Genomic DNA, 14,160 nt, shown 5'->3' with positions numbered 1-14,160 from the left:
GCTCAATGTAATCACATCCTCTTTGAAGACAACCATTTCTCTGAAATGTCCCCATTGCTTTTCCGTCTTTTAACGAACATGTTATTGCTCAATAACACCACAAGCAGCTCCCCTCTTGTCCTTGGCCCTGTAGGCTCTGTTTTTTTTCAGGTAGGCTGATCCTTTTCCACCTGTTCAGAGAAATCTGTCTATTGCAGTTCACTAGAAACAGAGCTGGCACTTCCAGGAATCAAGGGAGGAACTGAACTGAACAGAACTGAACTAACGCCCAGCTTCCAGTTACGCATTAACTTTGACTTTCCTGCGCTGAGGCCCCTTCTCAAGATTGCAGCTATGCACAGAGGCCACAGATTCATTAGTGTGCAAGAAACTATATATATATATATATATATATATATATATATATATGCAATATCATAATGCTTCTGGTTATGTTTGAGATGTTCTGTATATAATTTGAATATATAAATTTTATTTTTCAATGTTTAATTAGCTACATTAGGTATGGAAACTGCAGCTTATTAGGCTGGCTTGTGTAGCAAGCCAGACTACTGTTATCCTATTAAACTTATTATTAGGCTGGCTTGTGTAGCAAGCCAGACTACTGTTATCCTATTAAACTTATTATTATTATTTTTATTATTATTCTTCTTCTGAGACTAAAAATTAAACTCTATCTCGTCCTAGGCCTTTCAAGCTATGACCATCAAACTCGGGTCAGACCTCCGAACTATTCTGACTCGAGTTGCTATATCCTTTCCGACTGATCCGACTTTCGGTTTTCCGAAAAACGTCCCGGGACCGTCGAAAAAATCCCATAGATGTAACATTGGATCAAACTTTGTGACCTAATAACTCCGCATCAGAATGTCACACAGACTTCTAACTGGGCTCATTTAACTCAGACTATCAAACTGCCAATGACTGATCACCTTTAAACTTTCTGGCCACGCCCTAGCAACCACTTTTGGACCCTAGAAACCGTCCCATAGACATCCATTGCAAAAGACTCTCATTGACTTTACATGGGATCAAACTTTGTGAGCTCATAACTCTGCATCAAACTGTCCTACAGACTAATGGCTGAGCTCATTTAACTCAGTCTAGCCAGCAGCCAATCACTGATTGCCTTTTAACTTTCTAGCCACACCCTAACAACCAGATACTGCACCCTAGCAACTGTCCCATAGACTGCCATTAAAGAGGTTCAGACTGATATTGTCATGCTGCAGTGTGATAGAGACATGGGGGTTGTTTTTAACTGTTCATACTGTCAAGAAGCTTTGATACACCATCAGTCTAAGCTGTCAATCAACTCCATAGCAACAAAACAGACTAACCTAGCAACGATATAACAGCAGCTTTATCTCAGCATCAGAACATCGTAGAGAGGTGGGGGTTGGCTTGTTTGAATCAGGCTCGCACACCATCTATCTATCTATCTATCTATCTATCTATCTATCTATCTATCTATCTATCTATCTATCTATCTATCTATCTATCTATCTATCTCTAACTATCTATCTAACTATCTATCTATCTATCTATCTATCTATCTATCTATCTATCTATCTATCTATCTATCTATCTCTATCTATCTATCTATCTATCTATCTATCTATCTATCTATCTATCTATCTATCATGCTAACAATATGCTAATTCATGCTAGATTCATGCTAGTCACATGCTAATTCATGCTAGAATCATGCTAACAACATGCTAATTCATGCTACAATCATGCTAGTAACATGCTTATTCATGTTAGAATCATGCTAACAACATGCTAATTCGTGCTAGAATCATGCTAGTAGCATGCTAATTCATGTTAGAATCATGCTAACAACATGCTAATTCATGCTAGTATCATGCTGGTAACATGCTAATTCATGTTGGAATCATGCTAACAACATGCTAATTCATGCTAGAATCATGCTAGTCACATGCTAATTCATGCTAGAATCATGCTAGTCAAATGCTAATTCATTCTAGAATCATGCTAACATCATGCTAATTCATGCTAGAATCATGCTAGTCACATGCTAATTCATGCTAGAATCATGCTAGTAACATACTAATTCATGCTAGAATCATGCTAACAACATGCTAATTCATGCTAAAATCATGCTAGTAACATGCTAATTCATGCTAGAATCATGCTAACAACATGCTAATTTATGCTAGAATCGTGCTAATTCATGCTAAAATCATGCTAGTAACATGCTAATTCATGTTAAAATCATGCTAGGTACATGCTAATTCATGCTAGAATCATGCTAGTAACATGCTAATTCATGCTAGAATCATGCTAGTAACATGCTAATTCATACTAGAATCATGCTAGTAACATGCTAATTCATGCTAGAATTATGTTAACAACATGCTAATTCATGCTAGAATCATGCTAGTAACATGCTAATTCATGCTAGAATCATGCTAACAACATGCTAAATCATGCAAGAATCATACTAATAACATGCTAAATCATGCTAGAATCATGCTAACAACATGCTAATTCATGCTAGAATCATGCTAACAACATGCTAATTCATGCTAGAATCATGCTAACATTATGCTAATTCATGCTAGAATCATGCTAACAACATCTATCTATCTATCTATCTATCTATCTATCTATCTATCTATCTATCTATCTATCTATCTATCTATCTATCTATCTATCTATCTATCTATCTATCTATCTATCTATCTATCTATCTTTTCATACTTTTTAAAACTGTTTAAATAAACTATTACTGTCAGGCTTTCACAAGCCAGCCTCAAAGTTTGTTCTCAAACTTTAAGAATCTAGTTATATTTATTATTCTTCTTCTGAGACTAAAAATTAAACTCTATCTCGTCCTAGGCCTTTCAAGCTATGACCATCAAACTCGGGTCAGACCTCCGAACTATTCTGACTCGAGTTGCTATATCCTTTCCGACTGATCCGACTTTCGGTTTCCCGAAAAACGTCCCGGGACCGTCGGAAAAATCCCATAGACGTAACATTGGATCAAACTTTGTGACCTAATAACTCCGCATCAGAATGTCACACAGACTTCTAACTGGGCTCATTTAACTCAGACTATCAAACTGCCAATGACTGATCACCTTTAAACTTTCTGGCCACGCCCTAGCAACCACTTTTGGACCCTAGAAACCGTCCCATAGACTTCCATTGCAAAAGACTCTCATTGACTTTACATGGGATCAAACTTTGTGAGCTCATAACTCTGCATCAGACTGTCCTACAGACTAATGATTGAGCTCATTTAACTCAGTCTAGCCAGCAGCCAATCACCGATGGCCTTTTAACTTTTTAGCCACACCCTAACAACCAGATACTGCACCCTAGCAACTGTCCCATAGACTGCCATTAAAGAGGTTCAGACTGATATTGTCATGCTGCAGTGTGATAGAGACATGGGGGTTGTTTTTAACTGTTCATACGGGCAAGAAGCTTTGATACATCATCAGTCTAAGCTGTCAATCAACTCCATAGCAACAAAACAGACTAACCTAGCAACGATATAACAGCAGCTATATCTCAGCATCAGAACATCGTAGAGAGGCGGGGGTTGGCTTGTTTGACTCATGCTCGCACTCTATCTATCTATCTATCTATCTATCTATCTATCTATCTATCTATCTATCTATCTATCTATCTATCTATCTATCTATCTATCTATCTATCTATCTATCTATCTATCTATCTATCTATCTATCTATCTACCTTTATCTATCTACCTCTACCTATCTATCTATCTATCTATCTATCTATCTGTCTGTCTGTCTCTATCTATCTATCTATCTATCTATCTATCTATCTATCTATCTATCTATCTATCTATCTATCTATCTATCTATCTATCTATCTATCTATCTATCTATCTATCTATCCTATCTATCTACCTCTATCTATCTATCTATCTATCTATCTATCTATCTATCTATCTATCTATCTATCTATCTATCCATCATGCTAACAACATGCTAATTCATGCTAGAATCATGCTAACAACATGCTAATTCATGCTAGAATCATGCTAGTCACATGCTAATTCATGCTAGAATCATGCTAGTCACATGCTAATTCATGCTAGAATCATGCTAACAACATGCTAATTCATGCTAGAATCATGCTAATTTATGCTAAAATCATGCTAGTAATATGCTAATCCATGCTAGAATCATGCTAACAACATGCTAATTCATGCTAGATTCATGCAAGTAACATGCTAATTCATGCTAGAATCATGCTAGTATCATGCTAATTCATGCTAGCATCGTGCTAACAACATGCTAATTCATGCTAGAATCATGCTAGTAACATGCTAATTCATGCTAGAATCATGCTAACAACATGCTAATTCATGCTAGAATCATGCTAGTAACATGCTAATTCATGCTAGAATCATGCTAACAACATGCTAATTCATGCTAGAATCATGCTAGTAACATGCTAATTCATGCTAGAATCAAGCTAACAACATGCTAATTCATGCTAGAATCATGCTAACAACATGCTAATTCATGCTAGAATCATGCTAACAACATGCTAATTCATGCTAGAATCATGCTAGTGAAATGCTAATTCATGCTAGAATCATGCTAACAACATGCTAATTCATGCTAGAATCATGCTAGTAACGTGCTAATTCATGCTGGATTCATGCTAGTACCATGCTAATTCATGTTAGAATCATGCTAACAACATGCTAATTCATGCTAGAATCATGCTAGTAACATGCTAATTTATGCTAGAAGCATGCTAACAACATGCTAATTTATGCTAGAATCATGCTAGTAGCATGCTAATTCATGCTAGAATCTTGCTAGTAACATGCTAAATCATGCTAGAATCATGCTAACAACATGCTAATTCATGCTAGAATGATGCTAACAACATGCTAATTCATGCTAGAATTGTGCTAATTCATGCTAAAATCATGCTAGTAACATGCTAATTCATGCTAGATTCATGCTAGTAACATGCTAATTCATGCTAGAATCGTGCTAACAACATGCTAATTCATGTTAAAATCATGCTAACAACATGCTAATTAATGCTTAAATCATGCTAGTAACATGCTAATTCATGCTAAAATCATGCTAACAACATGCTAATTCATGCTAAAATCATGCTAGTAACATGCTAATTCATGCTAGAATCATGCTAACAACATGCTATTTCACGTTAAAATCATGGTAATAACATGCTAATCTATCTATCTATCTATCTATCTATCTATCTATCTATCTATCTATCTATCTATCTTTTCATACTTTTTAAAACTGTTTAAACTAAATAAACTATTACCGTCAGGCTTTCACAAGCCAGCCTCAAAGTTTGTTCTCAAACTTTAAGAATCTAGTTTATTTTATAACCATAGCTAATCTTATTTTCAACATATTTTATGCATTTTAGTATGTCATCTTTAGAGGTTAGTTAATGCACTGTGAGTGTAAATTAACATGAATAAATGAAAAAAAGCTATAGCACATTCTCATTGTAAATGCATGTTAGATAATGCAGTGAGACCTTTTGTAAGGTGTAATCCATTATCCATTAGCCTTTAAATTGCTTCGAATTGCATTATTAGCATTGTTTTGATCAAACACCTAAGTAGATAAAATCATGAATTCTTTAATTACTGCTATATTTTGTGTTTTTCATCTACTCTGCAAGTCTCTCTAGCATAGTGTTAAGGTGATTATCCATTTTTTAAACAGCACATTATACAATTTTAGGATTTGTAGCATTTAGAAAAGATGGATTAAATTTTTCTCCTTTAGCAATTTATTTAGTCAAAATTGCATACAATTTATTTATTATGGTGGCTTGAAAAGCCAACATACTGTTATCTCACTTAAACTTATTAGGCTGGCTTGTGTAGCAAGCCAGACTACTGTTATCCTATTAAACTTATTAGGCTGGCTTGTGTAGCAAGCCAGACTACTGTTATCCTATTAAACTTATTATTATTATTATTATTAATGGGGTTTGCCTTAGGCAAAGTCCATTCTTACTATTGTGGTTTATTAATGGGGTTTGCCTTAGGCAAAGTCCATTCTTACTATTGTGGTTTATTATTCTTCTTCTTCTTCTTCCTTCTTCCGTACCATTTTTCGGCGCGTAACTAGTCCCGCAGCTTTCGTCCCAGACCCTTGAAAGTGGGGTCAAATCGTGCGGTCTTATCGGGAATGGTGTGCTATGACTTTTATAAGGGGTGGGGGGTTTTTTGGCCCCGCAGGGGCCAAAAAACCCCCCCCAAAATCCCATAGACTTAACATTGAGCCAAAATTTGACGAATCACAGCACCGAGTGTGAAATTCATAGAAATATGGGATTCACAGCATCTGTAGGGGGTTGCAGCCTAAGTGAGAACATACCCCGCAAGGGGGTATAAGTGCACCCCTGGGGCTCTAGGACGTCCCAAAGTGGTCCCCATTGACTTACATTGGCCCATTGACTCCCATTCATTTTCTAGACACTCGTAAGATACTATTCCCGGAAATCGCCGTAGCGCCAACACGGAAATTCGTAGAGACATGGGATTCGTGACATCTCGAGAGGGTTATAAGAGGCTTCAAACCACACCCCGAAACGCGGTAAATGTTGTACCCCTGGGGAGCTAGGACGTCCCAAAGTCTCCATTGACTTTACATGGAGCCGAATTTTAACCAATCACTGCGTCCATTGTGAATTTCATAGAAATATGGGATTCACAACATCTGTAGGGGGTTGCAGCCTAAGTAAGAACATACCCCGAAAGGGGGTATAGGTCGCACCCCTGGGGCTCTAGGACGTCCCAAAGTGGTCCCCATTGACTTTACATTGCCCATTGACTCCCATTCATTACATTGACTCCCATTATAAATGTCATATGTCAATCACAGTACATAGCAGTGTCATACTGACTTGGGGGTGGGCTCATTTGACTCAGGCAACCAATCAGCATCTCATTATGATTTTGAAGCTCACAAGCCACGCCCCCCCAAACCACTTAAAGACCCCTAATAAGTGCCCCATTGACTTAACATGGGGTGGGATGTCCCATTGCAGATCCCATTGACTTCCATTATAAAGGTCACACATCTATAACATTACATAGGAGTGTCATAGAAACATGGGGGTTGGCTCATCTGACTCAGACAACCAATCAGCATCTCAATATGATAATGAAGCTCACAAGCCACGCCCCCAAACTGGTCCCATAGACTGCCATTATAATTGCTCTACATGCATATCTTTGCTTAGCAGTGTCCTATTGGCTTGGGGGATGGCTCATCTGACTCAGACAACCAATCAGCATTTCAATATGATAATGAATCTCACAAGCCACGCCCCCAAACTGGTCCCATAGACTGCCATTATAACTGCTTTACATGCATATCTTTGCTTAGCAGTGTCCTATTGACTTGGGGGTTGGTTCATTTGACTTGGACAGCCAACCACATTCAAGTTCACTCTGTAACCTCGCCCATAGCAACAAAACAGAGTACCCTAGCAACCAATCATCAACAGCTATATCTCAGCATCAGAACATCGTACAGACTTGGTGATTGGCTCGTTTGACTCATGCTAGCAAACGGAACTTCCTGTATGCTACACATGCTAGCAGTGACTAGCTACATGCTAATATTGACTAGCCAAGTACTATAACTTGCTAGAAATGCTTACTAAGTATAAATATTTCATCAGGCATGTATGTGAGGCTTGCCTAGTAACCACCCAGGGTACCATAGCAACTGCCTAGCAACCACCCAAATTACCCTAGCAACCGCCTAGCAACCACCTAGCAACCGCCTAGTAACGCCTTAGTAAGGGCCTAGCTACCACTCAGGACATCCTAGCAACCGCCTAGCAACGCCTTAGCAACCACTTAGAATACCCTAGCAACCACCTAGCAACCACCTAGTAACGCCTTAGTAAGGGCCTAGCTACCACTCAGGACATCCTAGCAACCGCCTAGCAACGCCTTAGCAACCACTTAGAATACCCTAGCAACCACCTAGCAACACCTTAGCAACCACCTAGCAACCACTCAGAACACCCTAGCAACCACCTAGCAACACCTTAGCAACCACCTAGCAACCACTTAGGACACCTTAGCAACCGCCTAGCAACACCTTAGCAACCACCTAGCAACCACTTAGGACATCTTAGCAACCGCCTAGCAACACCTTAGCAACCACCTAGCAACCACTTAGAACACCTTAGCAACCGCCTAGCAACACCTTAGCAACCAACTATCAACCACTTAGGGCACCCTAGCACTGTTGCTAGCATGATGCTAGCAACTCGATTAGCATGTTGCTAGCATGATGCTAACACGATTAGCATCATGCTAGCTACATGATAATCATGTTAGCATGATGCTAGCAATTCGATTAGCATGTTGCTAGCATGATGCTAACACGATTAGCATCATGCTAGCTACATGCTAATCATGTTAGTATGATGCTAGCAACTCGATTAGCATGTTGCTAGCATGATGCTAACACGATTAGCATCATGCTAGCTACATGCTAATCATATTAGCATGTTGATAGAACCTTGATTAGCATGTTGTTGCTTTTTGGCCAGTACGGTGATGCATTGTACCCCATCGATTTGCCACGCAAACCCCATTCACATTTCCTTTAGGAAATGTACAATTCTAGTGTTACTATTACTGTTCACTTTTTCAAAACTTCGGCGCGCAACTCCGCCCGCATTTTTTGCCCTAGACTGATGAGTGAGGTGTCAAATCGACCGGCCTGTTGAGGAGAGGTGTGCTATGATTTTTCAAAGACGGTGGGGGTACACTGCCCCCATGAGGGGCAAGAAAGTAACCCCCAAAATCCCCATAGACTTAACATGGACACAAAATGGCTGACATTGATATCTAGATTAGAGAGTCGTAGAAGCTTGGGAGTGGGCTCGTTTTACTCCGCCTATCAAGTCGGTATTAAGTAGTGACATAACATATTTGTAAATGCCCCCTAGCAACCACTTTAGGCCCCCTAACAACCATATAACAACATAAACAAGCCATATTTTAGCACAGGAATATCGTAGAAAGACAGGGTTTGGGTTCTTTTGATGCAGGTTGATCAAATCTCTATTGTCTTCACCTATTACAAAGGCGTTGCCACACCCTAGCAACCATTTACATTACCCTAGCAACCACATAAACACATGAATTTGACCATTTCTTACCTTTCCAGTGCTATTGCCCAGTTTAGTACCATTTTGTACCCCATCGATTTGCCACGCAAACCCCATTCACATTTCCTTTAGGAAATGTACAATTCTAGTTAATGGGGTTTGCCTTAGGCAAAGTCCATTCTTACTATTGTGGTTTATTATTCTGTCTTCTTCTTCTTCTTCTTCCGTACACTTTTTCGGCGCGTAACTAGTCCCGCAGCTTTCGTCCCAGACCCTTGAAAGTGGGCTCAAATCGTGCGGCTTTATCGGGAATGGTGTGCTATGACTTTTATAAGGGGTGGGTGGTTTTGGGGCCCCGCAGGGGCCCCAAAACCACCCCCCAAAACGCATTGACTCAACATTACGCCCAACTTTGACAGATTATAGCGCCAAGTGTGAAATTCATAGAAATATGGGATTCACAGCATCTGTAGGGGGTTGCAGCCTAAGTGAGAACATACCCCGCAAGAGGTTATAAGTTGCACCCCTGGGGCTCTAGGACGTCCCAAAGTGCTCCCATTGACTTACATTGGCCCATTGACTCCCATTCATTTTCTAGACACTCGTAGATACTATTCCCGGAAATCGCCGTAGCGCCAACAGTGAATATCGTAGAGACATGGGATTCGCGACATCTCGAGAGGGTTATAGGAGGCTTCAAACCACACCCCGAAAGGCGGTAAATGTTGTACCCCTGGGGAGCTAGGACGTCCCAAAGTCTCCATTGACTTTACATGGAGCCGAACTTTAACCAATCACTGCGTCCATTGTGAATTTCATAGAAATATGGGATTCACAACATCTGTAGGGGGTTGCAGCCTAAGTGAGAACATACCCCGAAAGGGGGTATAGGTCGCACCCCTGGGGCTCTAGGACGTCCCAAAGTGGTCCCCATTGACTTTACATTGCCCGTTGACTCCCATTCATTACATTGACTCCCATTATAAATGTCATATGTCAATCACAGTACATGGCAGTGTCATACTGACTTGGGGGTGGGCTTATTTGACTCAGGCAACCAATCAGCATCTCATTATGATTTTGAAGCTCACAAGACACGCCCCCCAAACCACTTAAAGACCCCTAATAAGTGCCCCATTGACTTAACATGGGGTGGGATGTCCCATTGCAGATCCCATTGACTTCCATTATAAAGGTCAGACATCTATAACATTACATAGGAGTGTCATAGAGACACGGGGGTGGGCTCATTTGACTCAGACAACCAATCAGCATCTCAGTATGATAATGAAGCTCACAAGCCACGCCCCCAAACTGGTCCCATAGACTGCCATTATAACTGGCCTACATGCATATCTTTGCTTAGCAGTGTCCTATTGACTTGGGGGATGGCTCATCTGACTCAGACAACCAATGGGCATCTCAATATGATAATGAATCTCACAAGCCACGCCCCCAAACTGGTCCCATAGACTGCCATTATAACTGCTCTACATGCATATCTTTGCTTAGCAGTGTCCTATTGACTTGGGGGTTGGCTCATTTGACTTGGACAGCCAACCACATTCAAGTTCACTCTGTAACCTCGCCCATAGCAACAAAACAGAGTACCCTAGCAACCGTTCATCAACAGCTATATCTCAGCATCGGAACATCGTAGAGACTTGGGGATTGGCTCGTTTCACTCATGCTAGCAAACGGAACTTCCTATATGCTACACATGCTAGCAGTGACTAGCTACATGCTAATATTGACTAGCCAAGTACTGTAACTTGCTACAAATGCTTACTAAGTATAAATATTTCATCTGGCATGTATGTGAGGCTTGCCTAGTAACCACCCAGGGTACCCTAGCAACTGCCTAGCTACCACCAAATTACCCTAGCAACCGCCTAGCAACCACCTAGCAACCGCCTAGTAACGCCTTAGTAAAGGCCTAGCGACCACTCAGGACACCCTAGCAACCGCCTAGCAACGCCTTAGCAACCACTTAGAATACCCTAGCAACCACCTAGCAACACCTTAGCAACCACCTAGCAACCACTTAGGACACCTTAGCAACCGCCTAGCAACACCTTAGCAACCACCTAGCAACCACTCAGGACACCCTAGCAACCGCCTAGCAACGCCTTAGCAACCACTTAGAATACCCTAGCAACCACCTAGCAACACCTTAGCAACCACTTAGCAACCACTTAGGACACCTTAGCAACAGCCTAGCAACGCCTTAGCAACCACTCAGAACACCCTAGCAACCGCCTAGCAACGCCTTAGCAACCACTTAGAATACCCTAGCAACCACCTAGCAACACCTTAGCAACCGCCTAGCAACACCCTAGCAACCACCTAGCAACCACTCAGGACACCCTAGCAACCGCCTAGCAACCACCTAGCAACCACTTAGGACACCTTAGCAACCACCTAGCAACACCTTAGCAACCACCTAGCAACCACTCAGGACACCCTAGCAACCGCCTAGCAACACCTTAGCAACCACCTAGCAACCACTCAGAACACCCTAGCAACCATTCAGAACAACCTAGCAGCCAAAACAAATACATTTTACCCCATCGATTTGCCACGCAAACCCCATTCACATTTCCTTTAGGAAATGTACAATTCTAGTTAATGGGGTTTGCCATAGGCAAAGTCCATTCTTACTATTGTGGTTTATTATTCTTCTTCTTCTTCCTTCTTCCGTACCACTTTTCGGCGCGTAACTAGTCCCGCAGCTTTCGTCCCAGACCCTTCAAAGTGGGGTCAAATCGTGCGGTCTTATCGGGAATGGTGTGCTATGACTTTTATAAGGGGTGGGGGGTTTTTTGGCCCCGCAGGGGCCAAAAAACCCCCCCAAAAATCCCATAGACTTAACATTGAGCCGAATTTTGACGAATCACAACGCCGAGTGTGAATTTCATAGAAATATGGGATTCTCAGCATCTGTAGAGGGTTGCAGCCTAAGTGAGAACATACCTCGCAAAGGGGTATAAGTTGCACCCCTGGGGCTCTAGGACGTCCCAAAGTGCTCCCATTGACTTACATTGGCCCATTGACTCCCATTCATTTTCTAGACACTCGTAAGATACTATTCCCGGAAATCGCCGTAGCGTCAACAGTGAAATTCGTAGAGACATGGGATTCGCAACATCTCGAGAGGGTTATAGGAGGCTTCAAACCACACCCCGAAAGGCGGTAAATGTTGTACCCCTGGGGAGCTAGGACGTCCCAAAGTCTCCATTGACTTTACATGGAGCCGAACTTTAACCAATCACTGCGTCCATTGTGAATTTCGTAGAAATATGGGATTCACAACATCTGTAGGGGGTTGGAGCTTAAGTGAGAACATACCCTGAAAGGGGGTATAGGTTGTACCCCTGGGGTGCTAGGACGTCCCAAAGTGGTCCCCATTGACTTTACATTGCCCATTGACTCCCATTCATTACATTGACTCCCATTATAAATGTCATATGTCAATCACAGTACATAGCAGTGTCATACTGACTTGGAGGTGGGCTTATTTGACTCAGGCAACCAATCAGCATCTCATTATGATATTTGAGCTCACAAGCCACGCCCCCCCAAACCACTTAAAGACCCTTAATAAGAGCCCCATTGACTTAACATGGGGTGGGACGTCCCATTGCACATCCCATTGACTTCCATTATAAATGTCACACATCAATAACATTACATAGGAGTGTCATAGAGACATGGGGGTGGGCTCATTTGACTCAGGCAACCAATCAGCATCACTATATGATAATAAAGCTCACAAGCCACGCCCCCAAATTGGTCCCATAGACTTCTATTATAATAGGGCTGGATGCATATCTTTGCTTAGCAGTGTCCTATTGACTTGTGGGATGGCTCATCTGACTCAGACAACCAATGAGCATCTCAATATGGTAATGAAGTTCACAAGCCACGCCCCCAAACGGGTCCCATAGACTGCCATTATAACAGCCCTACATGCATATCTTTGCTTAGCAGTGTCCTATTGACTTGGGGGATGGCTCATCTGACTCAGACAACCAATGAGCATCTCAATATGATAATGAAGCTCACAAGCCACGCCCCCAAACTGGTCCCATAGACTGCCATTATAACTGCCCTACATGCATATCTTTGCTTAGCAGTGTCCTATTGGCTTGGGGGATGGCTCATCTGACTCAGACAACCAATGAGCATCTCCATATGATAATGAATCTCACAAGCCACGCCCCCAAACTGGTCCCATAGACTGCCATTGTAACTGGCCTACATGCATATCTTTGCTTAGCAGTGTCCTATTGACTTGGGGTTTGGCTCATTTGACTTGGACAGCCAACCACATTCAAGTTCACTCTGCAACCTCGCCCATAGCAACAAAACAGAGTACCCTAGCAACCATTCATCAACCGCTATATCTCAGCATCGGAACATCGTAGACACTTGGGGATTGGCTTGTTTGACTCATGCTAGCAATCGGAACTTCCTATATGCTACTCATGCTAGCAGTGACTAGCTACATGCTAATATTGACTAGCCATGTACTATAACTTGCTAGAAATGCTTACTAAGTATAAATATTTTATCAGGCATGTATGTGAGGCTTGCCTAGTAACCACCCAGGGTACCCTAGCAACTGCCTAGCAACCACCCAAATTACCCTAGCAACCGCCTAGCAACCACCTAGCAACCGCCTAGTAACGCCTTAGTAAGGGCCTAGCGACCACTCAGGATACCTTAGCAACCGCCTAGCAACGCCTTAGCAACCACTCAGAATACCCTAGCAACCACCTAGCAACACCTTAGCAACCACCTAGCAACCACTTAGGACACCTTAGCAACCGCCTAGCAACACCTTAGCAACCACCTAGCAACCACTCAGAACACCCTAGCAACCGCATAGCAACCACTCAGGACACCCTAGCAACCGCCTAGCAACACCTTAGCAACCACCTAGCAACCACTCAGGACACCCTAGCAACCGCCTAGCAACACCTTAGCAACCACCTAGCAACCACT

The 14,160-nt window shown here is 41.9% G+C and overlaps 1 protein-coding gene and 1 long non-coding RNA gene across 3 annotated transcripts in view; one reads left to right on the top strand and one right to left on the bottom strand.

The window, feature by feature from the left end:
* Positions 1-14,160, top strand: part of gng12b (guanine nucleotide binding protein (G protein), gamma 12b) — a 164,380-nt gene that overhangs the window by 48,006 nt on the left and 102,214 nt on the right. The gene's annotated exons all lie outside the window — the stretch shown is intronic.
* Positions 11,852-13,874, bottom strand: LOC147843517 (uncharacterized). The gene is made up of 2 exons (XR_015493671.2): positions 13,395-13,874; positions 11,852-13,247 (listed from the first exon to the last, which is right to left on the bottom strand). It is a non-coding gene; the product is annotated as an uncharacterized LOC147843517 (long non-coding RNA).

Source organism: Danio rerio, chromosome 6 (assembly GCF_052040795.2).
Source record: "Danio rerio strain M-AB ecotype USA chromosome 6, GRCz13ab, whole genome shotgun sequence".
Classification (NCBI taxonomy): domain Eukaryota; kingdom Metazoa; phylum Chordata; class Actinopteri; order Cypriniformes; family Danionidae; genus Danio; species Danio rerio.
The sequence above is the reverse complement of the archived record's forward strand: the minus strand, read 5'-3'. Positions and strand labels throughout refer to the sequence as shown.